The sequence below is a fragment of the Urocitellus parryii genome, chromosome 12, assembly GCF_045843805.1.
Source record: "Urocitellus parryii isolate mUroPar1 chromosome 12, mUroPar1.hap1, whole genome shotgun sequence".
In the NCBI taxonomy this organism is placed as follows: domain Eukaryota; kingdom Metazoa; phylum Chordata; class Mammalia; order Rodentia; family Sciuridae; genus Urocitellus; species Urocitellus parryii.
Window position 1 is genome coordinate 23,372,232 of NC_135542.1, and position 27,160 is coordinate 23,399,391.

Sequence of the window (27,160 nt, forward strand, 5' to 3'; positions counted from 1 at the left end):
CTTCCTGATCTGGTACAGTGGTGCAGACCGGTGGTGCCAGCAGCTCACGAGGCTGAGTCAGGAGAATCACGAGTTCAAAGTCAAACTCAGCAACAACAAGGCGCTAAGCAGCTCATTGAGACCCTGTCTCTAAATAAAACACAAAACAGGCCTGGGATGTGGCTCAGTGATCAAGTGCCCCTGAGTTCAATCCTGATACCTGTAACCCCCTACCAAAAAAATGTTAAGCTCCTTTCTCAGCTCCTGGGGCTGCTGATCCCCTGGATCCTTGGTGAGGAGAGAGGGTATGAGAAAGGAGAAGGGGAGGAGGGTGAGATCTGGGGCCCCACTGCCCCCCATGTTTGCTCTTTCTTTGTGCTAGAAATGTGAGTTTTCACTCCAGGATGAACATGTAGGGTTGTGATGGATAAAATTGAAGAAGATTTATGAAGGTAAACAATCTTGGTAACAGTGGATACTGGGAGATATAAAGAGACGGTTCTGCAGGTGAGTTTGGGAGACACTGACCTGGCAATTCTATATTCCAATAGAATGTGGGTATTTTTTGAACATGAACCAATTTCAGTCCCCTCCACTGCCACACACACACATAGACACACCCACACTCACACTCACAAACACACACACACACACACACACACACACACACCTCACAGTAGCCTGAGTTTAAGGTTGGGAGAGAAATCATGAACATGGCTCATAATGGTAGCATAACCTTTCATTTCTCTCTCATTTGAGGACCTACAGGTGCTACTGTGATGACCCAGGCTCCTCCCTCCTGCCTCTCACCCATCAACCTCCTGCAGATCCACACAGAGCCTTTCACAGTCAGATGGATACATTGATTCTTGCAGAAGGAAGGAGAGTCTATGTAGCTTCTGATCTTTTGGGCTTCTAATTGTCTCTGAGTCTCAGGCAACTTTAGTAGCAGAGGGTCAGGGACAGATTTCATGCTGGACTTCAGGAGAGTGGAGGCTGAGGAGGCTGGTGTTATTGCTTTGTGCAAGCTATAAAAATTAACTATTAAAAAAAAGGTATAAAACCCCACAAACCTCCCTGCTGGGTGGCCCAGCTGCCACATATGCTGCTTGTCAGGGGAGAAGCACTGCAGATTCTGTCTGTTGAAGAGAAAGATCCTGGGATCTTAGGGGCACAAAGCATAGTCAAGGACTCTGGACCATGTACCTAGCTTAGAGCTCAAGCTTTTTTTTAAGACCTCGTCAGAGGGGCAGGGCAGGAGCAGAAGGGAGGGTGAAGGGTCTTCTGCCAGAGCCATGACAGTGTGCTGGGGACACTCAAGATGTTATAGGGGAAACACAAAAAAAATGATGTTTTGGGCCTTTTAGGGGAGTTGTCTCAGAAGTTGTAGGTCTCCTTTTCATTTCTTCCAAGGCTTCTAAATGTGACAAGCTTGAGTGTAAAGTGGTTATTTTATAGTTATTTTCTTCTGTACTTAGTGAAGTGATTCTGATAACCTGCTGAGGCCTACTAAATCCTAAGTGAAACTGGAAGTTCATTTTGTAAACTGAATATCATGGATGGGTTCCAGCTTTTTAAACATCTAGATCTAGAGATAGTAAAACCCGTATCCTATATGGACACAAATGGTGAAAATAAAGAAAAGCCTAAAGAAATGATGATAGTTGAAGCCGAGCTCACATGACTGAGAGGGAGGGGCTCCATATTTCAGGGTAAGGGCAGGGCCATGATGCTTCATTTCATCTGCTTCAAACTGTATTCAACTAACTACAGTGATCCATGAACAAATGTTTTAATATTGTATAACAGAAATTTTTTAAAAATGAACTAAATGAACAAATTATCCTACTTTAAAAAATATACTATGCTTAAGGTTTAGACTTAAAATTTAATATATTCTATCAAGAATACAACTAAAGTTAAAATAAGTAATTTGTTAGTATAATGCAAAAAAATATTTCAGAGCAGTTAGAAAACTCAATCCTTCAAATTGAAAAGAATGGCCTCATTAAATACTTTTTAATTTAAATCAATTTCATCAATGAATAGTTTTGTAATTGATGACAGGGTCAGCATAACACTATTTAAATAAAGATTTCTGGGAATTTTTTCCCTATTGAAACATAAAAATAAAATAAATTAAAAAAACTGAAAACTAAATGGGAAAACCTGATAAAAATTCTGATTACACTCCAAATTCTTCTGAAACATAAAAATGATATCTTGTCAAGAAAAGACTACTAGAGTTACAGCAGGAATCACTTGGACCTTTGTACACCTTTCCCTACCACATCCCAGAGGGAAGAGGCAAGATAGAGAACAAAGGGCCCAATTCTCTGATCCCTCCAGTGGCCTATGAGGAACAGAGCAGCACTTACTTGTGACTTTCTACCTCATCTGTAGACTGCCTGGTGGACTGCTCTCTCTATCACTTGACTCCAAACACAGATAGGGATAAGTGCAGGACTCAGTTCTCAGGTGAGGAAACTGTGGACAGCAGTGGTGGGTGCCACTCTGTGTGACCACTGCATGAAGGAAAAGGGATCAGGAAACACACAGCTAACTTAGCCCTAAAAAAGCTTCCACAGGACCCTCAGTATAATGAGCTCATTTCTAAATAGCCATGGATTCTGGGGAAATTGGGAGGGGAAGCACATACTCAGGCATCAGCATGCCCAAGAAAGATCAAAGCCTTTACCCAGACAGACCCCAGGCCTCAGATCATCAGTGAAGTGGTTCCACATGAGAATTCAAAGACTGGGCAGGTGAATGTTTATTTCAAAGTCTGCAGTTCAACAGAAGAAGGCAAGGCACACTAAGGAGCAGGGAAACATGAGCTATTCGAAGAAACAAAAATCTTTAGAAACCATCCCAGCAGAAAAAGACATCAGAGTGACAGGACATCACATTTCTAATGTCTGCCTTACAGAGGCAGCTTGGAGGCTGAGGATGTCACTGTCCATTACTATTGCCATGGCATGGGGCAGACTGTGTGCCTGTCAGTTAGCATCCTGGTGGCAGAAGAAATTGTGCTGATATTGCTTTTAGAACTGTGCTGTCTCACATGGAGCACACTAGGCACAGTGACTCTATAAACTTAGATTCATTTAAATTTTACAACGAACATTTCCTTTGCACTTGGATCTTTCCCATGCTTCATCTCACAGTCCATGTGTGGCTAAAGGCTGCCACAGGGGACAGCTCAAACATAGATCTCTTCATCACAGCAGGAGATTATGTTGGCCAGTATTGTTCTAAAAAATTCACAAGGTTTTTCATGGAACTGTAGCTCAGAACACACACCTCCTGAGCCACTGGGCACAAGCCTGTCCTTCCTCATCTATTATAGCTACTGTGGTTCAGAGTCTGCTCTGGCACATTTCTGGGATGGTAGGAATGGGGCTGCATGGACAGATCTAGATCAGGAAAACAGGGTTCCAGCCACCTCTGACAATATGCCCTGCAGCCCTCAGGAGCCTTTGTAAATTCACACCTGTGGCATCTCACCTGGATCACAGTGTCCAGCCGCTACTGTCCTAGGACTATTTTATTTTCTGAATATGAAATTATCTGTTTTTCTTGTGCTCTCAAGTTGGTGTCTGCACCAGAGGAGGGGTCATTTTCTGTTCTGTACAGAATCCTTCTGGTGATGGTAGCAATAGAAATATCTTCATCAGGAACAGAGAAGGGACTCCAGGAAGCCTCCTTGGGACCAAACTCTGACCCTGTGAGGTGCAATAACAATAAGCAACCAGTAGGTGTCAGAAGAGACCCCAATTTGCAAAGAGACCCTTGCTCTTGGAAATAGTAGGTAACTAATAGAGTGATACTGTCCCTTACCTACAGAAAGATCCCCAGGATTGAATAGGGGACTCTGTGTGGAGAGGAGCATATGGAGGACTTGCCTGGGAGCTGAGGTGTGGACAAACCTCTCTGTATTGGTTCTCTGAGACTAAATGCCCAGGCCTGCCTTTGCACCCCTATATCTAGTCACTAAGGCCACTTCTTTAGTGTTAGTTAAACTGCCCCCATTCATATGTTGATGCTTAACCTCATTATTGTTGTGTTTGCAGAAGTAGTCTATAAGAAGGGATGGAAGTTAAACAAGGTCATCCAGATGAGGCTGATCCCACAGGAACTGTATTGTTCTGAATAGACATCCAGGGAGCTCTCTGTCCATGGAGCTTTCTCCATTTCTATAAGGCCACAAGGAGAAGCCTGTGAGGACAGGAAGGGAGCCCTAGGAAGAGAGCCTACAACAGAAGTGTCATCCACCGCCCCTTGACTTTGGACCTTCAGGCTGCAGAAAATTAATAAGACACACCTTTATTCTCTGAGCCACTAAGACCAGGGAGATGTGTCTCCCTATGACACTCCCTGAATATTACTTCAGAATCTCAACCTTCTCTGAGCAGGAGCAGCCTCAGGACCAACCTCATGCACATGGACCTGCCGGGCTCCTCTCTCTCCTGCTCCTCTGACCTGAGGAAGGAGGACCCTCATTCTCAGTGTGTGACATGTGATGTTTTTTTGCAGATGATGTTGTCCACCTGTTTTGTCTCTGATCACAGTCACAGTACATGGAGTGAACACGTGCTTGCTGTTGATACTTGAGGGTCTTCATGTTACTTCTGATTAGAGGCTAGTGAATCCTAAAATGGACCACGTTGCTAGTTTCCCTCCTTCTGTTGTAGAAGAGAGGATCTCTATCCTCTCTACATTCTGCCTGAGGACCAAAAGGCTCCCAGTCTGGCAGCAGCATAAACCAGGCCTGGCTCCCAGCTCCTGCTGGCTCTCGCTGACCTGGCCATGGTGCCTGGTGCATCTGGACTGAGGCTACTCTGCCAATAGCTGTGCTGTTTTCAGGGCATGTGCCTCCTCTGTTACCTGTAAGACATCAATCTCACTCCAGCTTCTGCTCCACCAGGAGGCTGCTGAGGGTCTCAGGCCATCCCAGGAGGCAGACTGGGGACAGCTCTGACAGCCCCCTTCTCCATCCCTCTCTCCATGTGGCTCTGGGCAAATGACCCATCCTGTGAATGTCCCTCATCTGTGAATGGAATACTAAATATTCGAAGGATGCCTGGATCTGGACCAAACCATAGACCATGAGATATACACACAAATTCGAGAAAATCATAGGACTTTTTTATGCACCCTTGAATACCTTAGAATGAAGACATTGTATAAAATATTCCTAGTCAGCTTTCATTCTTAACTGAAAGTGCTTAGGGTCACCTGATTCTCTGGAGCCTGCCCCTGCTCTAGGCCAAGCCTCCTCCTGGGCACCACTAAGGCCTATGTAAACCCATTACAACTCCGAAGCATCTCTCAGGACCCAAGTTCATTTGCCATGAATGGAATCATCAAAGGAACAGGAGCCATGTCCCCAGGACTCCACAGGAGGCAGAATCCTTGCTTTGGCCATGCCAGCCATAGTCACTGATCTCCCTATGATTCTTTGCTCTCTGTCTCTCCTGATCATCCACATGCCCCCGGCCTCCTAATCATTCCAATCAGAGTGGAGTTAAGCTTTCTCGCCTACTGCTTGCTTTCCAAATAACTGTCTCATTTCTAGCTATCGTGTGATGTTTTATAGAAAATACCCTGGGACACATGTAGAAGTCTCACCTAAGGTTGACCCTGAGCCTGGAAGAACCAAAATCTTCAAACCAACAGAACCTTAGACCCAGGACTTTGAGTTCTGCCCCCTAAGATTAAGAGCTGGAGTGCTGACCATGAAATCAGAACACAGAAAAAAGTAATAAAAATTTTCAAAGATACAACTGCATCCAGTCAAGACCACCCAGGACATCATTGACTTCCCATAACCCTTAGAAGCCCACTTCACTGGCCAGAAGGGGATATAGGTGTAAGCTGTCCTCCTGTCTCTCTGTGGGTTGATCTGCAGTGAAGTCCTTCCCTTTGTTACAACCCCAGGCCATGGTGTGCACATGTCTGTCTTCTCCACCATTGGGGCAGCAAGCTCTGGCTTGGTATCATACACAGAGTGGACAGATGTGCATTTGTTCCACCAGAGAAGCCTCTTTCTATCCACTATGTTCAGCATTAGAAAATCAATGAGATACAAATAACCTCAGCCCCTTCAGTCTGGGTTTTGTAAGCCCTATTTGTGTCAGCCAATTAGGGCTCATAACACAGGATCAAAAAGCTGTTGCCTTAAAACAGCAGACAATTGCTCAGGATTTTGGAGTACAGAAGGCTGGGTCTCTTTATGAGACAGGCCCAGGGCACTAGTGGAAGGACTCCTGAACCAGCCAGCACTGTCTTCACTTTCTGTTGTTTCGAGTTGTTTTTACTACTGAGAACCCCAGGCCGAGTCTCAGGGTGACAGATAGGCAGAGGCAGGGAGCTGTGAACCTGTCTTGGGCCTCTCTGAGGAGGGGGGGACTGTTTTTCTATCAGTCCTTTGAGAGAAGTAACTGAGTGCACCCTGGATGCTGTGTCCTTGCAGGCTGCAGGGGAAAGATCACCCCGACTCAATCCCCAGAGACCCTGGCAGCCTCTCAAGGTGACTTTGTCTCTATCACCTGTAGAAGCAGCATGGCAATAAGTACCTCCATGGCCTGGTACTGACAGAGACTCCAGGAGGTTCCCAGCCTGCTCATCTTTGGGGCATCTGCCAGGGCTGTTGGAACCCCTTCCTGGATTTGGGGATGTGGCTCTGGTTTTAACTTCTCCCTGTCCATCCATGGAGTGGAAGCTGAAGATGTTGGGGTGTTTTCCTGACAGCAGCACTTCAGCCAGACTCTCACAGTGACTGAGCCCAAGCAGAAATGTACCCTGTGTGCTCCAGACCCTGCCCTGGTTCAGACACCTGCTCCCTGCAGGAGGTGCAGCCTGAGATGTGTGAAGAACCCTTTCTGCAGCTCTGCAGGTTCTCAGAGCTGTGCTTTCTGATCTGCTGAAGCAGGGCCAGGGGATAGTGTGCAACTCACATTTCACCCCAGGGGAGAGTGCTGAGGGACTTATGGCTGAAGGCTTTCATCATGGATCACTGCATAATTGAGCCCCTGACCCTCAGACTGAGTGATGGTTCATTTCTTCCTGAGAAGCTGTGGCATGGCACTGAGACCCCTGCAGCTGTGTCTGGTTGCTGCATGCAGCTCTCCACAGCAGCTTAGCTGGGCAGGAGCCTCATGCTGGCTTCATCTACCTGCCTCACAGTTGTAGTTGTCTTTCAGCCAAGGTTCCTGGGTCCTCCTCTTAATGAAAAGCCAATTGGAGGATTCGTGGGTGACAGTTTTTGATTGTTTTATTTTGTTTTCTGTCAATGTTCCTGAGCTCTTCTGCACAGGACCAGAGACAGAGCACTCCTCCCCACAAGAAATAGCTGCTCACAGTCCTTGGCTAGATCCCTGCTGTGCCAGGGCTAGGCTGCCCACAGGTGTGGTGGTGAGTGTGGCTATGGGCTAGGTGCTTCTTCTGCAGGTGGCCTTTGTCTCTCCAGTGGACAGCCTCAGTTTTCACATTCCAAGGGTAGAAAGTGGTTGGTGCTACAGGGTCAGCCCTGGGTTCTTGGGCAGTGCAGCCTTTACAAGTTCTATAAGTCAAACAAGTCCAGAGTTTGGGGGTGCTCCGACCCCTTCAATTTTTGGTAGTTTAAAAATCCTCAATACTTTCTTTGGGTGGGGTGTATGTGGAATGGAACTCAGTGGCACTCAACCACTAAGCCATATGCCCCACCCTGTTTTGTTTTTTATTTAGACACATGGTCTCACTGAGTTGCCTAGTGCCTCACTTTTACTGAGGCTGGCATAAAACTTACAATCCTCCTGCCTCAACCCCCAGAGCAGCTGAGATCTCAGGCAAAGAAAACACACTTGCCCTCTGTGATGGACAACAAGAATAATTGTTATTTAAAATATTTGAGGGGCTGGGTATGTATCTGGGTGGTAGAACACTTGCTGGCATGTAAGAAGCCCTGAATTCAATCCCAACAGTGCAATATTTTAAATATTTCATAAAATCAACAGTGAAGCCATCGAACTCTGAGATATTCTTTAACAGATGATTTCTTTTTCTCCTTCTTTCCCTTTCTTCCTGAAGTTTTATGGAATGGCCCCTGGGCCTGTCATGCACTAGGTAAGACTTCTACCACTGAGCTGCACCCCAGCCCTTGAGAGGAGAGTCTCGATTACTGACTCCATCTCCTTCTTTATATTGCTTCATTCAGATTGTCTGTTTCTCCATGACTTAGTCTTGTTGGTTGGTTCTGCTAGAACTTTATCCATTTTTTCTAGGTTATTCTGTTTATTGGCAGAAAATTGTTCATTCTATTCTCTTATGATCCTTTGAATGGTTTTTACTAGATCTAAATTTTCTTTTATTTCTAATTTCATTTGAGACTCTTTTTAATTGAGTCTAGTGAAAAATCTGCCAACTATATCTATCTTTTCCTAAAACCAATATTTAATTTTGCTTCTTTTCTATTGTTGTTCTCAGCTCTCTATTTTATTCTCATGTTTTTATCGTCTGTTATTCATGGTAACACTGGGCTTAGCTGGTCAATCTGTTCCTCCTCCCCGCATGTAAAGCCAGCTGTTTGGACATCTCTCCTTTTTCAATGAAGGCAGCTACTGCTATAAACCTTCCTCTTTGAACAGCCTTTGCTCCACCCCATAGGCTCGGGTGTGTTGTTAGTATTCTCATTTGTCTCAGCACAAAAACTTTTAAATAATTTCTTCTTTGGCCATTTGGTTTTTCAGGCCCATATTTTAAAATCTGCACCCATTTCTGATTTTGCCAAAATTCTTCTGTACTGAGCTCTCGTTTTATGGCATTGTGTCAGGAGAAGACACTTGGTGATTTCAGTCTTCTTAAGTAGCCATGACATGTTTAGTGGTCTAACATATGCTCAAGAGAATGGTCCATGTTTGATTGAAAAGAATGTGTGTTCTGTTGCTGTTGGAAATGAAGTCTGGTAGATGTCCATTGGGTCTCTTTGTCTACAATGGTGGTTCCTGTCTATTCACTGCTGAATGTAGGAGACCCATGTGCCCTGATATGATTGTGTTGCTGTCTTCATTTCCCTGCGGATCTATTAATGTTTGCTTTCCATAATTAGGTTCTCCAATGTTGGGTGCATATACACTTATATTTCCAGCTTCTTGATGAACTGGCTCCGGTGTCCTCTGTAATTACCTTTCCCTTCATTCCCAGTTCAGTTTTGTGCTGAAGTCTAGTTTACCTGCTGGGACTGCAGTGGTCTTGCTCTCTTCTGGTTTCTGAAGACTGCTTTCTGAGAAGAGTAGCTATTGGAAAGTGCAGTTTAACCAAAATAATGATGATCCTCAAGAGCTCCAGTGAGTTCAAGTTGTATAAATTAGTGGAACTGAACATAATAATGTGTTACAGTAAAAAAGCCCAACCATATTGATAGATGATGTAAAATATTTGTTAATTTTGACATATATTAATAATTTTTAGTTAAGAAATATTTCATTATTTGGAGGCAGGAGAATCAGAAGGCAGAGGGAACACAGAGTTGCACTGTGAGGACAGAAAGGGACTGGTGTTAATGAGCATCCAAGAACTTTCTCAGTCAAAAAAAAAAAAAAAACACTTTAATATGGCAGTGCTAGCAGAGAAATGGCTTAAAATGATATATAAAACAAGAAAAAGTTAAAATCAAAATCCATTAGTCTCTCAAACAAGGGATCGCACTGGCCATGAAAATGTGCTCCAATAATGTGTGTCTATTCTGGTGCACAGCGCCCCCAAGAGTTATGCTATGGATTTACTCCAATAAATACCCCTGCCCAGGGCTTCTAGTGTCTCCTCTAAGCCATATGTCAACACAGAGACACTTTTTTAGTCATTTCTAGAAGATGATATTCCACAGGATTTTGGGAAAAGGATCACATGTTCATATTAAGGATTAAGACATGAGATCAAGTAGCTTCTTTTTTTACTCATTCTTAAAAGGAGGATGCCTCATTCTAAGTACAAAATCTTACACAAATAAGAACCAGAATAATTAGGGAAGTTTTTTCTCTCACAAGGCCAAGAAACTCCTCTGGGACTGGGTTTGGGCGCCAGCAGGATCTGAGCCCCCAGAACACCAGCTTCCCAACCCTTGCTGATCTGCAAGTTTCCCCAGAGCCCATTTCTGCTTCTCAAAGTCCTTGTGAACAGGCCTCTCGGTGAACCTGGGCAATAGGAGCCTCAGGCAGGGACCGTCTAACCATGGGTGACCTGGCCGTACTCTTCTGCCTTCTGCTGCTCTGGCGTCCAGGAGATAGGGGGGTGGGGCACAGGGGACAGCCTGAGCTGATGGAGTTCTCTCCTCCTAGTGTGAGAGTCTCCCAGGGTTGTTTGCACATCTGGCCCACAGTGCTCTGAGGTTAGGGGACCAGGAAAGCCAGGTCTACTGCAGGAAATGGAGTGTGACACATTTGACAACAGGAATGCTATTTCTTCCTTCCCAACTTCCAGTGGGACCCCGGGGCTGATGCAGTCACCAGACTTCCTGACTGTGTTCCCAGGAGAGAGCACCTCCATCATCTGCAATGCCAATGAGAGCATCAGCAACTCTCTAACCTGGTACCAGTAGAAACCAGGCTAGGCTCCCAAGATTCTCATCTATGAAGCTGATAAGTGATGATCTGGCATCCCAGATAGCTTTGCTGGGGTACAGTCTCACACAAAATTCACTCTCAAAATCAGCAGAGTAGAGGCTGAGGATGCTGCCAGCTCTGACTGCCAGTAGGACTCTGTAGTCCTTCCCACACAGTCACATCCCCATGCACAAATCCTCCTCCTAGGAATAGTACAAGGAGGTCACATGGTGTCACCTGCTGCCCTCTGCCATGGGGCATGCTCAGAGGCACAGCATCTGGTGGAAAGTACTGGCCGGGCTCATGGTAAAGGCCTGAAAGGGACTTCAGAATTCTGAAAGCAGGCTGTCCCATTACCACCACCATGAAGGACACTGAACAGCAGTGCACACTCACACAGCCTTTGGCCAGGGACTGAGATTTGGAGATTGCTGGGTGTTGAAACCACACTAAGGGCTCATGTGTCTAGTGACTGACCTCTAGTAATCCTGTACAGATTTGACTTTGGAGGTTCTCAGAGATCAGCTTACATACTGTGTTTGCAGGAGGAGATGGAAACTGACTCTGAGGCTCTGGCTACATAACTCCCACTCATGCCTTCATTTAAAGCCAGATGCAGTTAAATCCAGAAAAGCAAATGTGCTGCCAGTAAGTGAATGTAAAGTGACCAGCTGGGTGAATATGAACTTCCTGCACCACTTAGCCACTGTCCCATGGGTAATACAGGTGTCGCAGCCCCTCACAGGCCCTCCTGCTCCTTTCTTCCACTCACCTACCCATTTCCACTTCCCATGAAAACAGGTCAGATCTCCTGGAACTTCCTGTCTGTGGACCTCCTGGACCTTCCTTTTGGCATGTTGCTCCTTTTTATCAACAGGTTATTGAAATTCACCTCTGTGGTGGGTGAGTTTCCAATTGGATCCCTTTCACTGAGGACAGTTCCCTATTATATATGAACATGTTGGTCATTCCTCATGTTAATGATTTGGCTTGGTTCTGACACTGTTGGTAAATTTTTAGAGACATTCTGTCAAGATCTCTTTTAGAAGTATGTATTCACTTCTCTTGGGTATAATCTTAGGAATGGGAGTGGTGAGTTAGAGAGTTGGTTGGCACAGTTTAGCTTCAGTGAACACTAAAATAAAATAGTGATATATTTCCTAAACGAGTGAGCATGTTTGCAATCTCCCAAACTGCACCATGCTCAAAAGTTCAGCTGCTATAGAACCTTCCCAATAACATTTGCTAGTGTTAGACTTTGTGAAATTGTGTCCATATTGGTAGATCTTGAAATCGTATTGTGGTTAAAATATACATTTCTTTGAAGAGGAATGATATTGAGTAATTTTGCAGATGTGCTTTCTTTAGCCATTTAAGTAATTTTTTTTAGAATGGTTAGTGATCAAATAAAAACATACAAACATTTATGCTTTTCTCCATTTTCAGTAGTTCTTTTTACATCTTGAAAATTATGTTTTGTCAGTGTGTAATCCAGGATTCTCCAGAGAAATAGAATACATGTGCATGCACACATACACACACACACACACACACACACACACACACACACACACATGCATACACATAGACGTGCATGTACATATAAGAATATATATCTTTATCTATCTATCATCTGTCTATATACTTTAGAAAGTTACATTGGGTCACATCATATAGGCTGAAATGTTCCCCAGTGGCTGTTTTCAAGTAGCAAAACCATTGAAACAGGTAGTTTATTGAATCAAGAGTCTGGAAATCTCAGAAGGAGAAAATACAATATGCTCCCATGTTTGAGTCCTTAGGTCTGAAGGCCCACAAGGGTGCCTTGGCGGTGGGTTAAGTTCACATTCAAAAGCAGAGAATCCTGAAGTTTGATGCCTGCAGCAAACAGTGATCATTTGGACTGGTGCACATGGTAAGGAGGGGAGATGGAAAGAGAAAAGTGAGATATTCTCCTACTTTTGTCCTCTCATTCAGGCTGTGTTTTCTCTACTCACTTTCCTGAACCACCTGCCTATCATTTCTTGGAACACCTTCACCCTTGGAACACACATCCAGAAGTGGGCTTTACCTATGCATTAATCATTCTTCAATCCATTCAGGTGACACATTTTTTGACAACCACAGTTAGTAATATGCACTGGGATATCTTCTCCAAGTCCATCACTTGGTAATTGGGTTTCTATGTTTCAATTTTAAAATATTGTATTGACAAGCAAAGTCAAAACTTTGTATTCAGGGTTTCTGCATAACTGGATTCAATCAATCATAGATTGAATATAGAACTGAATTTATACCAATATTTTCATGATATTAGCCTCTACACAATATAGTGGAACCATTATTTATATAAAGAGATGATTTAAAGTGTATGGAGCATGAAATTATCTCCATCAGAATAATTAGTCCATCAGCTTTAAATTCACCTCACCGTCTCAAGACATGTATAAAATGTAGACTTCTTTGCCAGAGAGCAACACAAGTCACCTCTATTCCTTTTCCAATAGTCTACTTTCTCTGAAAACTCATGAGCCCAAGTCTTTATAGTCCACAGTACTATCAGCATTCTGGTCTTTTGAGCTTTCAGCAGAATCACACAGTAAACTCTGCTCACAACAATCTAAAGCTTTTTCCAACTTACATCTCTAAAATTTTCAAATTTATGCCCACAAGTTCCACATATTTTCAAAGAATCTGAAACACTTGACCAGGTTAGTCACAAAAATGACCCCCATTTTTGGTACCAATTTCTGTTTTAGTCAACCTAAAAATTTCATTGCTGTGACCAAAACACCAGACAAGACAACATAGAAGAGGACACATTTATTTTGACTTGTGGATTCAGAGGATTCAGTCCATAGATGGCTGACTCCATGGGACTGGGCCAAATTTGGGGCAGAACATATTGTTGGAATGGTGTGGAGGAGGACACCAGCTCAGGACATGGCAACAAGGAGCAGGGGGATCACCTCTAGCCAGGGAAAAAACACAACGTCAAAAGTCACATCTCTAGCGACCTGCTTCCTCCAGCCACACCTTACCTACTTACAGTTACCACCATTTAATCCACATACATGGATTTATCCACTGACTAGGCTAAGGCTCTCCTAACCTCACAATTTTACCTCTAAATTTTCTTTCATTATCTCACATATGAGCTTTTGGGTGACACTTTATATTTAAATTGTAACAATGACATTGAGCACCTTCAAGTATGTGTTGATTACTTGCACATCTTCTTTGGAAAAATGTTTACTCAGGTCATTGGTCCATTTTTATTTTTTATTTTTTTTAATTTTTGCTGTTGAGTTGTGTGAATATCTTATATATCTTGGATATTAACTCTATAGGGTTTATTTTGTTTGCAAGTATCATCTTTCATTCTCTAAATTTCCTCTTCCTCTTATTATTTCCTTTGCTGTACAGACGTTTTTAGTCCCTTTGTCAATGATTGCTATTGTTGCCTGTGCTTTTGTTGTAATATCTGGGAAGTCACTGATACACCAATGTCAAAGATCTTTCCTCATATGTTTTCTTTTAGGTTATACAGTTTCAAATCTTATATTTACATCTTTAGTCCAATTGAGTTCAATTCTGTATGTAGTGCTGCTCTAGGCTCCAGATTAATTCTGTGTGTGTGTGTGTGTGTTTGTGTGTGTGTGTGTGTGCATTTTTCCTAACACTATTTATTGATCAGACTTCCTTTCCCCCTGTGTGTGTTCTCAGTGCTTTATAAAGACTGGTGGGCCACTAACATGTGGGCGTATTTCTGGGTTCTCAGTTTAGTGCCACAGGTCTATGTATCAGGCTGATTTTCCAACACATTGCATTTCCATTACTCCACTATTGCAGTACAGTTTGAAATCAGGAAGTGGGATCTGGAAAGACATTGCTTCCAGATTCTTCTTCTTTCTTGAGTTTGCTTTGGCTCATTAGCGTCTGTTGTGACGCCACACAAATGTTAAAAATAAATTTGGGCTTTGGATAAGGATTGCATTGAATCTCCATATCACATGGTGTAGTTTGGGAATCTTTCAATTCACCAACATGGGACAGCCAATTATTATTTTCTAATTTTTTTATTTGTAGATGAACACACAATCTTTTTTTTTATTTGTTTATATGGTGCTAAGGATTGAACCCACTGCCTCACACGTGTGAGGGAGGTGCTCTGCCACTGAGCTTCAGTTGTTTTTGTCTTTGATAATTTCTTTAATGAGCTGTAATTAAGTCTAATGTGTCAATGTTCTCCTGTGATGGTTCTATACACATGTTTTATGTTTAAAACATTACCTGCTTTAGGCTGGACATCATCCTCAGCTTTCCTTAGAAGCTGCATTAATTTAGATCTTACCTGTGGACTCTGGTCCTCTGTTAATTTACAGTTTTATTGATAGGATATGTGTGAGAACTTTTTTCTAAAGTCCATTTAATTTTATTTTCATATCCAATTTCTCTTTGCAAATTTTTGGAAAAAATTAAAATAAATTTTTATATCACTGTTTACTACTTTGTTAGAAATCAGGTGACACTGTACATATGGGTCCTTATGGACTCTCAGGGTTTTGTTGTTGTTGCCTTTGTTGTTGTTGTTTGTATATCCACTGTAGTTGTCCCTAGAGTGCACTCTTATTGAAGATCTATAAGCCTTTCTTTTCTTTCTTTCTTTTTTTCCTGCTGTGCTGGGGAACAAACCCAGGCACTCTATATTCTAGGCAAATATTCTTAAATGTTCTATCACTGAGCTATATTCCTAATAATAGGTTTCAAAATAGGAGATTATTAATATTTTTCACCTTTAAATTTTCTGTGGCCACACCAGGTACTTTAAATTTCCTTATAAATTCTATCATAGGTTCATCAATTTCAGTGAGTCATTTGTACATTTTGATTTGAATGGAGTGTGTATGTGTGTTTGTGTGTGCGTGTCTAAATTCTGGGTTAAATGCAACCTTAATATCATCAAGTTTTCTAGTTTATGAACATGATAAAGTCTAAAGTCTTTATTTATACAAATCTTCTTTAATGCACAACACCTACTGTATATACTGATAATTCACCAACATGGGATAGCCAATTATTATTTTCTAATTTAAGAAAATAATAATTTAATAATGATCTTTAAGAATATGTATGAATTTTGTTATTATTATATAAATATATTTCATTTTTTTTTCTTTCAAAATGTGTGTCTTTTATATCTTTGTGTGTCTTGGTGAATTTGGTATGACCTCCAGTGTAATGAAAGTGAAAAAATGGACCCTTTAAAAATAAATCTAAAGGATAAATATTGAATATTGACTAACTGATCATGATGTTAGTTGACACCTTATCAGGAGTGTAAACAGAGACTTCCACAATTGTTAAGGGGAGCACCTGAGAATCTGTTGATGGGTGTGTTGTGCTTCCACATGAATCTGTAAACTTTGGGGGTTAGGAGAGGCTTAGCCTAGTCAGTGGGTAAACTCATGCATGTGTATTGAACGGTGGCACCTGTAGGTAGGTCAGGTGTGCAGCTGTTAAACCAACAACATCTTCCTTGTAGTTGTGGTTTCAATCTACAAAGTTCAGGCCTTTCAACAGCATCTAACACAGAACCCATGGGGCTCTGGATTCTGTTGTTGTGGTCTCCATCATAAAAATGCTCATTATCATCCTAAGAAGACTAATTCAGCAGGAACCTACTGCTCCTATTTCAGGGTTTCTAGATCAAGTTCCTGGGATTGTATATGAATAAAATGAAACTTATTTGGATGTAGTTCATTGCTGGCCTAGCATGTGGGAGACTCTGTAAAGATCACCAGAACAGACAAAGTAACAAAAACAACCTTAAGATCACACATTTAACCAAAAGTCAAGACATATCTATGTGCAGACATACACTCATACTAGAGATGCAGAGTAAACACAGATATACTCACATAATTTATCTCCTAAATATTCTATATGTGACATATAATATTCCTTTCATTCATTTCTAAGCAAATTGGACTGTGGCTGAGATGAGGCTCTTGTGGGTCTTTGCTGGAACTCCTCTCAGGTCCAGCAGGGTCTCTGCCTAGGACATTGAGCTCATCACAGAGTGCAGCCACCCCACAGAGCCAGGCCCAGAACTGACTCCTGGTTTCTGAACCTCCCTGACAAAGGCCTCTCAGCTTGTTTCAGCCCAGGATGTGAAGCATCTTCGTTCGCTGGACCTGTTGCCCACAGCCTGAGGGCAGGGCCTCTGCTTCCCCAGGTCCTCAGTCCCACTTCCCAAAAGAGCTGCATCCTCATAGCCCAGGGCCAGAGCCTGCAGCTCTGGGACAGCCCCACCTGAGCTCAGCCTGGCTGAGCCACTGCCCAGGCTCTCCCATCTACACCTATGGGCCAGGCTACATGGATGGTGACCATACAGACTCCATTTTACCCTGAGACTCTACCTCCTGTAAGAAGTGCTTCTCCCATGGGAACCCCAGCCTCTGTGCCCATCCACAGGGGCTGGCATAGCAGTTTGGCAGCACAAAATGGTGATTCTTATACAATATAAAGTTATTCTCTCTGTGTTTCTCATGTTTCCTGGGCCATGTGTCCTGTCAGAGAATGCTCATCTAGATGTTGGTGACCATTCTTTAACTTGTGCTCAACTAGAGTGATTTTGACCCACTTCCCTGCTGCTTATGATTTTAGATCCTGTTATGTTTGTTTGTGGTTGTGAACCAGCAACAGCCACTTGTGATTAATGTACTGCCATTCTTTACTTATGGTATAAAAAGTGGACTCAAACCCTGAAGGGGGTCCAAGGGTATAGACTTGTGCCTGCCCCTTGGACCCCAGCTCATGAAAACATGTCCTGTCTCCTGATTTCAGATCCATGGATTGATTTATTGTGATCTCACCATGACACTACTACACAAGAAAGTCCTTCCTTCATCTAAAGCTCAGTACACATTTCCACAATTGTCCACCTGCAGGATGTCACCTTGCTAAGGAGAAACTTGACCTGAATGTACTTTTCTCAAGCCCACAGTAAATATTTCATTGTAGCCTCTTTTCCCTAAGGCACTTAGCACAAATACAAGGATATTTAAAATAGGGTGAAGCTTTTAAATCTTCCCAATTTTTCTTTAATTTACTGATCACCAGCTCTGTCCTGTTGTTTGGGGTAGGAACAGGTGAGCCCTCCCAGACCAGGGCAGGATGAAGTATCACGGGACAACTGATCTTTCCAGAAATGATGGGTAAGTGAGGAAGAGAGGGGCTGGGGCTCTCACTTAGAGGTAGAGAACTGTGCAGCATGCGCCAGGCCTTGGTTCAGTCATCAGCATCAAAGGGGGAAATTAAAGGGAAAAAAAAGAAAGAAAAGAAAAAAAAAGATTGTGGACAGTTATTGAGAATGCTTTTTGATAAGTCTAAAGAAGAACAACAGTGAGAAATTTTACTTGCTTTATTTCTGGAAAAGTTACAAGAGGACCTGATGGAGGACATAATGTTTAAAGACATTGCTGCCCTCTTGAGGTCATGAGGCATTACTAGGACTTAAAAACACATATGGTAATACTGGTAAAGCAGAATTATATACAGAATCTGGATCTTTACTGTGTTTACCAAGATGCTGATCATGCCCTAATTCTCCAAAATTCAATCTCTAAAGTTTGTAAAATCTCTATTGTTTATGAAATTATTCTTACTTCTCCTAAAAGATAGTTAAATTGAAGAGCCTGGCTGGCCTAAGACATGCTGTTCTGGAGAAGATGGGCATCATCATGGGTGTGAGTGTGCTCTCTGGGACTCTTGGGCAGAAAAGGTAGGGTCCTAGGGTGGGTCCCCCTGCCTCTTACCCATGCTGTACCAATGTTCAGAAACCCCAAACACCTCTGTGAGTTTTTACATCTTTCTCTCACACTGCCTTATTTCTGTTTTTACTTCCAAAGCATAAACTATCCCCTTGATTTTTTAATGCTTCTTTGTCCTCCTCCAAGGTTCAACAACAGAGAACTGTGCTTAAGACACAAGGACAGCCTGTCCTGCACCAGAAAGTGACTACAGATCACCACTCACAGCTCAGGGGGCTGAATCTGTTCTGTGGCCCCAGGGAACTATGCCCTCTCCCCAAGCAATTCTGAGCTGCCCTGGTCTGAACTGGAACACCTTGAAACACTGAGCCTGTGTTGATTGACCAGTAGGAGCCTGCTCTACAGCTGTGCCCAGCTTGCCCAGCCCTGCTGATTTTCATGTGCCCACAGCACAGCTCACTGCCCTGAAAACTTCTTAAGAGGCTGCTCCCACCTTGTGCAGGAGTCAGTACCAATCAGGACACAGCATGGCCATGAGGGCCTCTGTTCAGCTCCTGGGATCATGCTACTCTTCCTCCCAGGTAAGGAGAAACAGTACTGGGGATTTACTAATTACAGTGCGGTCAGTACTGCCTGGCTACTCAGGAAAGTCCTCTTGCAACATTACTACTCAAAAGGATATTTGTTTTTGTTTTCATTGTGACATCACAAGGACCCAGTCTCCATCCTCCTTGTCTGTGTCTCATGGAGACAGAGTCACCATCACCAGCAGGGCCAGTCAGGGCATTAGCAATGGTTTACACTGGTATCAGCAGAAACCAGGACAAGCTCCTAAGCTCCTCATCAGATATACAAACACTTTGCAATCTGGGGTCCCCTCGATGATCATTGGCAGTGTATCTGGGACAGATTTTACTCTCACCATCAGCAGCCTGGAGCCTGAAGATGTTGCCACTTATTACTGTCAACAGTGTTGGGATTACCCTCCCACAGTGACACAGGCCATGACAAAAACCTCCCAGAAATCAGAAGTGTGAGGCTGGGCTGCCCCAGCTGATCCTCCTGCTGCCTCCACCTGCTGAGGACACTGCTTAGAGGCACCAGGATATGAAGAGCACTAGGGGTTCTGGTAAAAGGGCTCAGGGAGCTCCCATCAACCCTCATTCTCTTTCTTCCTCCTTGGCCTCAGAGGCACTGACCTGACAAAGCATCTACTGATTGAATTGGACACATGTCAGTTCACCTGATAGTGGATTATGGTCTCAGTCACAGAATTAACAGAGTTTCAAGAATGTATTTCGATTTTCCCATTAACATTGGCTGAAGTGCTCATAATATCAAGGGTGTGATTGATGTAGAAAGAGAGAAGCTGTCCCTCCCTCCACAATACTTGCAGGCTCAGCCTGGTCCCAGGAAGATATTCAGTGGACTAAAGTGTGACTCAGCCAGAACTGTGGACTTGAGAGCCATTCTCCATGTGAACCTAACCTCTGTCCTCCTGATATAGTCCAAGGGTTCTGCAGATGCTGAGGCAGGGAAAAGGGCTACTGCCTGTCACAGCAAAGTGCTGGAGACACGGGTTTCACTGAAATGAAGGGAATTGAGCTTGTAGAGGTCCTTTTATGGACAGCACCATGTCCTTAAATTAGCACCTGCAATGACCAGTGACAAAGCTCCATGGCAGCAGGAAACACGTCCAGTGGACATGGTATTGTTGTAATGGAAATTGGGGAAGGAAAGGGTGAATTATTTGCACTGAGCCCACAGGACTATGAATGAGAGGGTGACACTACATAGGATGGCGAGCCCTTGGTACAGAGTGTCCCTCAGGACAAGCACTTGGTCCTTATGGATTGTGTGTTCCTGGTGAGTGGGACTCAGTGGCCAGGTCCCCCTGGGGGTGTGTTCATGATTTCAGCAAACATTGAAGGATACAGAAGATGCTTTTGCTGGTTGTGTCCAGAAGCTGTTAACTGATGACTCCCTCATCTCCCCTGCAACCTACAGCCCTGATAATTAAATTGATGACATCTCACAATTTCCATTGATCACACCCCACAGATCATGACTGAAAGAGGTCACAAAACATGTGCTTCAAACAAAGATTCACCCAATTGCCTGTCCTCCAATCAACATGACACTACGGTCCCTCCACTGCCTCCTAGAGTGTGTTGACTGGCAAAATATTGGGTGGCATCTGAACTCCAGATGCGGTGTGGGATCTCAATTCCTGGGCAGCTAACATCTCACTAGGAATGATTTTCAAATACAACCTCAGTCCTTCAGAGTGCATCAAAATCACATGTGATTTTTCTATCTAAACAAGCACAACAGTAGCAGAACGTGTTTCAAATGTGCAAGACAGTGCACAGCACTCTAAAACCACCAGGTGGAAAGGAAACCCACAGGGTGCCTCTTCACACAGGGCCACAAGAGGGCGCCAGTGTATAGCAGGGATGGCAGACAGCCCTGAATGATGACCCTGGAAATCAGAGTTCAAAAGGACCCTGGGGTTGTAGCTGTCTCCACTTCACCACTCCCTGTCACACTCACACTTTCCATTGGGGAATCATTTCACCTTTCTCACTGCCTGTTGTTCCAGTAGACTCTCTGTCTATAGGGCAATGAGCACCCAGGAAAGACTCAGAGAGAGCTATAATATTAATCAGAAAAAAACAATACTTCTAACACAGCCAGAAGAAGCAGCGTCTGTGTAGGTCTGAGCAGATGCCTCGCTGGGGAACTGCACTTGAAAGATGTAGTGAAGGACTAGGAATGAAGACTAGGTCCCTGGAGTTTGGTCTGTCCTGTCCCCTCCTACTCTGAATTCACACCTGTCACTCCTCACTCCCCACATGGCTTTCCTCATATGGGTCACAACCCTGTTTTCCTGCACATTCTGGGCTTGGCCTGCCTCTGACTCTCCCCCTTGGATTCTCATGAGAGAGTCAAAGGTGGTGCCTGGTGGTCTTTAGAGACCAGAAAAGAGAGCAGCAGGTGTTCAGGGGCTGTATGTGTGGCCAACATGGTCCAATGTGAGCAGAGTCCCTATGTCATGTGAGCTGTGGAGTTGCCAGAGGCACCTCTATCTCTCCAGTCAGAGGAGTGGCCACCAATAGCTGTGGCAGGGTTTTCCATGTGGCCATGCAGTCACTGTGCCAGCTCTTCTGCCCTGTGAGGGGAAGTAACCATACAGGAGCTGCCCATGTCCAGCTCTGGACATAGAAATTTTCTTTGGGCCCCAGAACAACTGCCTAACTCTATGACACTTTCTTCTCTCTGTCACTGGAGCCCTTCACATCTCCCAGTGTCCTGAGTAATGGGAAGGCCACTGTTCCAGGCAGCAGGAGGACCCTATACAGGTCCTGAACTTCATGATTCTCATGCTCAGTCCTGAGAGTGGAGAGGCAGCCTTGGGTTTAGGCAAGAGATGCCAGCTTTACCTGCCTAGGCTCAGGGTGCCTGCACTTAGAGTCCCATGGGCAGGGTGGCACATGCCTATAATCCTATACCCCTTGAGACTGAAGGAGGAGGACTGCAGGTTCAAGGCCACTCCAGAAAAATTGTAGAACACAGTATGTGAACAAAAGGGTGGTGACTTGGGTGTAGTTTATCCTGGCCTAGCATGTGGGAACCCTGAGTGTATCACTGCAGCTGAGAAACTAATAAATAAACAAATAAATAAATAAGTAATAAATAAATATAAAGTCACATGTTTAACAAAAAGTCATGATATCTATGTTCATACATATATTCATACTAGAGTTATAGAGTAAACACAGGTGTGTCCATAGGATTTATACTTTTAAATATTACATATGTGGCAGGTAGTATTCCTTTTAGTTCTAAGCAAATTGAACTCCAGCAGAGAAGAGGCTCTGGGGGTCTTTTTTGACCCCCTCTCTGGTCTAGCGGGGTCTCTGGCCAGGACAGTGAGCTCAGCACTGAGTCTGGAGCCAGGCAAGAACTGACTCCTGGTCTCTGAATCTCCCTTGGCCATGTCCTCCCTGCTTGGCTCAGCCCCAGTGTGTGGAGCACCTTCCTCCCCTGGTTCCCCTTTCAGGCAGCCTGAGGGCAGGGCCTATGCTTCCCCAGGTCCTCACCATGTGTCCAGGAGACATCCTCTTCAGAGCCCAGGGCCAGAGCCTGCAGCTCTCAGGCAGCTCCAGCCTAAGCTCAGCCTGTGTGAGCTCCTGCCCCAGCTTCTCGCATCTACATCACCAGCAAAGTCCTTCCTTCATCAGATGCTCTGCACACATTTCCACAAGTGTCCACCTGCAGGTTGTCACCTTGCTAAGGAGAAAATAGATCTGAATGTATTTTTCCCAGCCCCAGAGTAAAGACTTTATCATAGTCTCTCTTCCCTAAGGAACTTAGCATAAGCACAGGGATATTTAAAATAGGATGAAGCTTTTAAACCTCCCCTTTTTCCTTTAGTTTACTGTTCACCAGTTCCATCCTGCTATTTGTGGTAGGAACAGGTGAGCCCTCCCAGACCAGGGCAGGAGGGGGACACAATTCATGATCCCAGAAATGATGTGTAACTGAGGGACGGATGGAGAGGCTGGGGTTCTGACTCAGAGGCATAGAACTGTGCAGCATGCACCAGACCTTGGGTTCAGTCATCAGCACCAAAGGGAGGAAGAATGGATTGAAAGAATGAGAGAAAAAAGTAAGGAAGGAAGGAAGGAAGGGAAAATAAAGGTTTCTGATGACTCTAAGAAAATGAAAACTGAAGAATTTTATCCTTTTTTTATTCCTGGAAAAGTTGCTAGTGGACTTGACAGCAAGCATGACGTTCAGAGATACTGCAGCCCTCTTGAGCTCATGAGGCATTACTTAGAATGAAAAAGCCGTGTGGTAATACTTGAAAAGCAGAGATATGTAAAGATTCAGGATCTTTGCTGTTTTAACCAAGATGCTGCACCAGCCCTGTATTCTCTAATCTTCTATAGTACTTTCACTTGTTTATAAAATTATTCTTCTCCTAAAGGATAGTTAAAAGGAAGCGCTTGGTTGGCCTTAGACCTGTTGTTCTGGAGAAGATGGGAATCATGATGGGAGAGTGTGCTCTGTGGGACTCTGAGGCAGGGAGGGCTGGGTCCAGGGGTGGGTCCCACCTCCCTGCCTCTTACCCATGCTGTGCCAATGTCCAGAAACCCCAAACACCTTAGTGAGTTTTTACATCTTCCTCTCTTTCTGTCTTTATTTCTGTTTTTACTTCCAAAGTATAAAATACCCCTTTGCTTCTGTAATGACTCCTCCTCCTCCAAGGGTCACCAACACAGAACTGTGCTAAGACACAAGGGCAGCCTGTCCTCAACCAGAAAGTGACTACAGATCACCCCTCACAGCTCAGGGGGCTGACTGTGTCCTGTGTCCGCAGGGAACCATGCTCCCCCAAGCAAATCTGAGCTGCCCTGGTCTGACCTGGGATACCTGGACACATTGAGCCTCTGTTGATTGACCAGGAGAAGCCTGCCCTGCAGCTGTGCCCAGCCTGCCCAGCCCTGCTGATTTGCATGTGCCCACAGCACAGCCCACTGCCCTGAGCCTTCATAAAAATCTGCTCACATCCTTGAAGGAGTCAGTTCCAGTCAAGACACAGCATGGCCATTAGGGCCCCTGATCAGCTCCTGGGTCTCCTGTTGCTTTGCCTCACAGGTAAGGAGGGACAGCACTGGGGATTTACTAATCACAGTGTGGTCAGTGCTGCCTGGCTACTCAGGAAAGTCCTCTTGCAACATCACTATTTACAAGTGTATTTCTTTTTATGTTTCCAAAAGCAGGTGTCAGATGCGACATTACAATGACCCAGTCTCCATCCTCCTTGCCTGTGTCTTGTGCAGGGCCAGTGAGGATACTTACAATAATTTACCCTGGTATCAGCAGAAACCAGGTCAAGCTCCTATGTTTCTAATTTATGGTGCATCCAATCTGCAACCTGCAGTCCTATTGAAGTTCAGTGGCAGTGGATCTGAGACAGATTACACTCTCACCATCAGCAGCCTGGAGACTAAAGATGTTTCCACTTATTTCTGTCAACAGAGTTGGAGTTACCCTCCCACAGTGATACAGGCCATGACAAAACCTCCCAGGGAGCAGAATTGTGAGGCTTGGCTGCCCCAGCTGCTCCTCCTGCTGCCTCCACCTTCTAGAGGGCACTGCTCAGAGGCAGCCAGGCCCTGAGCACTACAAGGAGGGTCAGTCAGAGGATCCAGGGGGACTCCTCTGCACCCTGACTATGTTCTTCAGTTCATCCCCAGTAGGCAACCATGACAATATTCTCCCTGGAATGATAAAGAAAATAATTTAAGACCTGAAAAGATGGAATTAAGCAGTATCAGGGATTGCGTAGCAACGCTAGGCTTCTCTATGTATTCTACATGGGAATATTTTAAGAATTTATTTTTATTAAGTCCCAGAAAAATGGGGTGAAGTGCAGAGCTCTCCAGTGTTCCCTCTTCTCCCAGAGCCCCTCCATCATCAGCATCTATCAGATGCTATTGCATTTCTTAGAATTCATCAGCCTCTGGCTACGTTTACAGTCACACTAGGGTCCCTTTTTTCATTCTATGGAATTAGACAAATGGACAGTGATATGTGTCCATAGTGTGTCTTGGCCATTCCCTCACGGAGATGTTTTCTCATGTGTTTTAATTTGCATTTCCCTGGTGACCTGGGGTGTCACAATGATGTTTGGACAGATGTCCACAATGTGCAGTGGTCAGACCCAGCTGTCAAGTGTTTGTCATCTGTTTTCCCTTTATGGTCCTTCTCCATCCTGTGTTCCAAGATCCATGTTTCTCTCACACTTTACTTCTTTATACAGCACTTTGCCCCCACTTTGGGTTTAGCTATGCATTATTCTCTTTGTTTTTCTACACCTGAGGGGCTCTTGATTTTACCTTGATTTCTGAAGTACATTTCCCTGGATCTAGAGTTCTAGGTCAACAGAATTGTCCTTCAGCACTTGAAAGTGTGTTCTTTCCCTTGTCCTCCCTGTTTTCTGGGGAGAAATTCTCTGCTGATTCTAGTTGCTTCTCCCATAAAGCTAAGGATTCTGTCTCTGTCTTGCAGTGTGGTTGTGAGGGGAGCTGAGAGGCACCTCCTGGTTCATTCTGAGTCCCTGTGCATTTGCCTTCTCAGGGTTCTCCCAGGATTCTATACCTGGGTGTGACCTTTGCTGTCCCTGCTGCTGCCTCCTTCCTCTGTCTTCTCCATTCACTTGCTCAGCTCACCTCTGCTTTCATTGTGGTGAATGAATTTTTCAGTTCTGAAACTTTCATTCTTTGCCTTTTTTTTTCTTTTCTGTAGTTTTTACTTTCAATCTTTTTTTTTATTGTTGGTCGTTCAAAACATTACATAGTTCTTAATACATCATATTTCACAATTTGATTCAAGTGGGTTATGAACTCCCAATTATACCCCATATACAGATTGCTGAATCACATCAGTTACCCTTCCATTGATTGACAAATTGCCGTTCTAGTGTCTGATGTATTCTGCTGTCTGTCCTATTCTCTACTATCCCCCCTCCCCTCCCCTCCCCTCCCCTCACCTTTTCTCTCTCTACCCCTTCTACTGTAAATCATTTCTTCGATTTGTATTATCTTGTCTTACCCCTCCTTTCCTCTTATATGTCCTTATGTATAACCCTGAGGATCGCCTTCCATTTCCATGCGATTTCCCTTCTCACTCCCTTTCCCTCCCACCTCTGATCCCTGTTTACTGTACATCTTCTTCTCAAGCTCTTCGTCCCTACCCTGTCCTTGTTTACTCCCCTTACATCAAAGGAGTCATTTGGTATTTGTTTTTTAAAGATTGACTAGCTTCACTTAGCATAATCTGCTCTAATGCCATCCATTTCCCTCCAAATTCTATGATTTTGTCATTTTTTAATGCAGAGTAATACTCCATAGTGTATAAATGCCACATTTTTTTTATCCATTCATCTATTGAAGGGCATCTAGCCTGATTCCACAATCTTGCTATCATGAATTGTGCTGCTATGAACATCGATGTAGCAGTGTCCCTGTAGCATGCTCTTATTAGGTCTTTAGGGAATAGACCGAGAAGGGGAATAGCTGGGTCAAATGGTGGTTCCATTCCCAGCTTTCCAAGAAATCTCCATACTGCTTTCCAAATTGGCTGCACCAATTTGCAGTCCCACCAGCAATGAACAAGAGTGCCCTTTTCCCCGCATCCTCTCCAGCACTTATTGTTGTTTGACTTCCTAATGGCTGCCAATCTTACTGGAGTGAGATGGTATCTTAGGGTGGTTTTGATTTGCATTTCTCTGACTGCTAGAGATGGTGAGCATTTTTTCATGTACTTATTGATTGATTGCATGTCCTCCTCTGAGAAGTGTCTGTTCAGGTCCTTGGCCCATTTATTGATTGGGTTATTTGTAATCTTATTGTCTAATTTTTTGAGTTCTTTGTATATTCTGGTTATTAGGGCTCTATCCGAAGTGTGTGGAGTAAAGATTTGTTCCCAGGATGTAGGCTCCCTGTTTATCTCTCTTTTTGTTTCTTTGCTGAGAAAAAACTTTTTAGTTTGAGTAAGTCCCATTTGTTGATTCTAGTTGTTAACTCTTGCGCTATGGGTGTCCTATTGAGGAATTTGGGGCCCGATCCCACAGTATGTAGATCATAACCAACTTTTTTTTTCTATCAGATGCCGTGTCTCTGATTTAATATCAAGCTCCTTGATCCATTTTGAGTTAACTTTTGTGCATGGCGAGAGATAGGGATTCAGCTTCTTTTTGATGCAAATGGATTTCCAGTTTTCCCAGCACCATTTGTTAAAGATGCTATCCTTCCT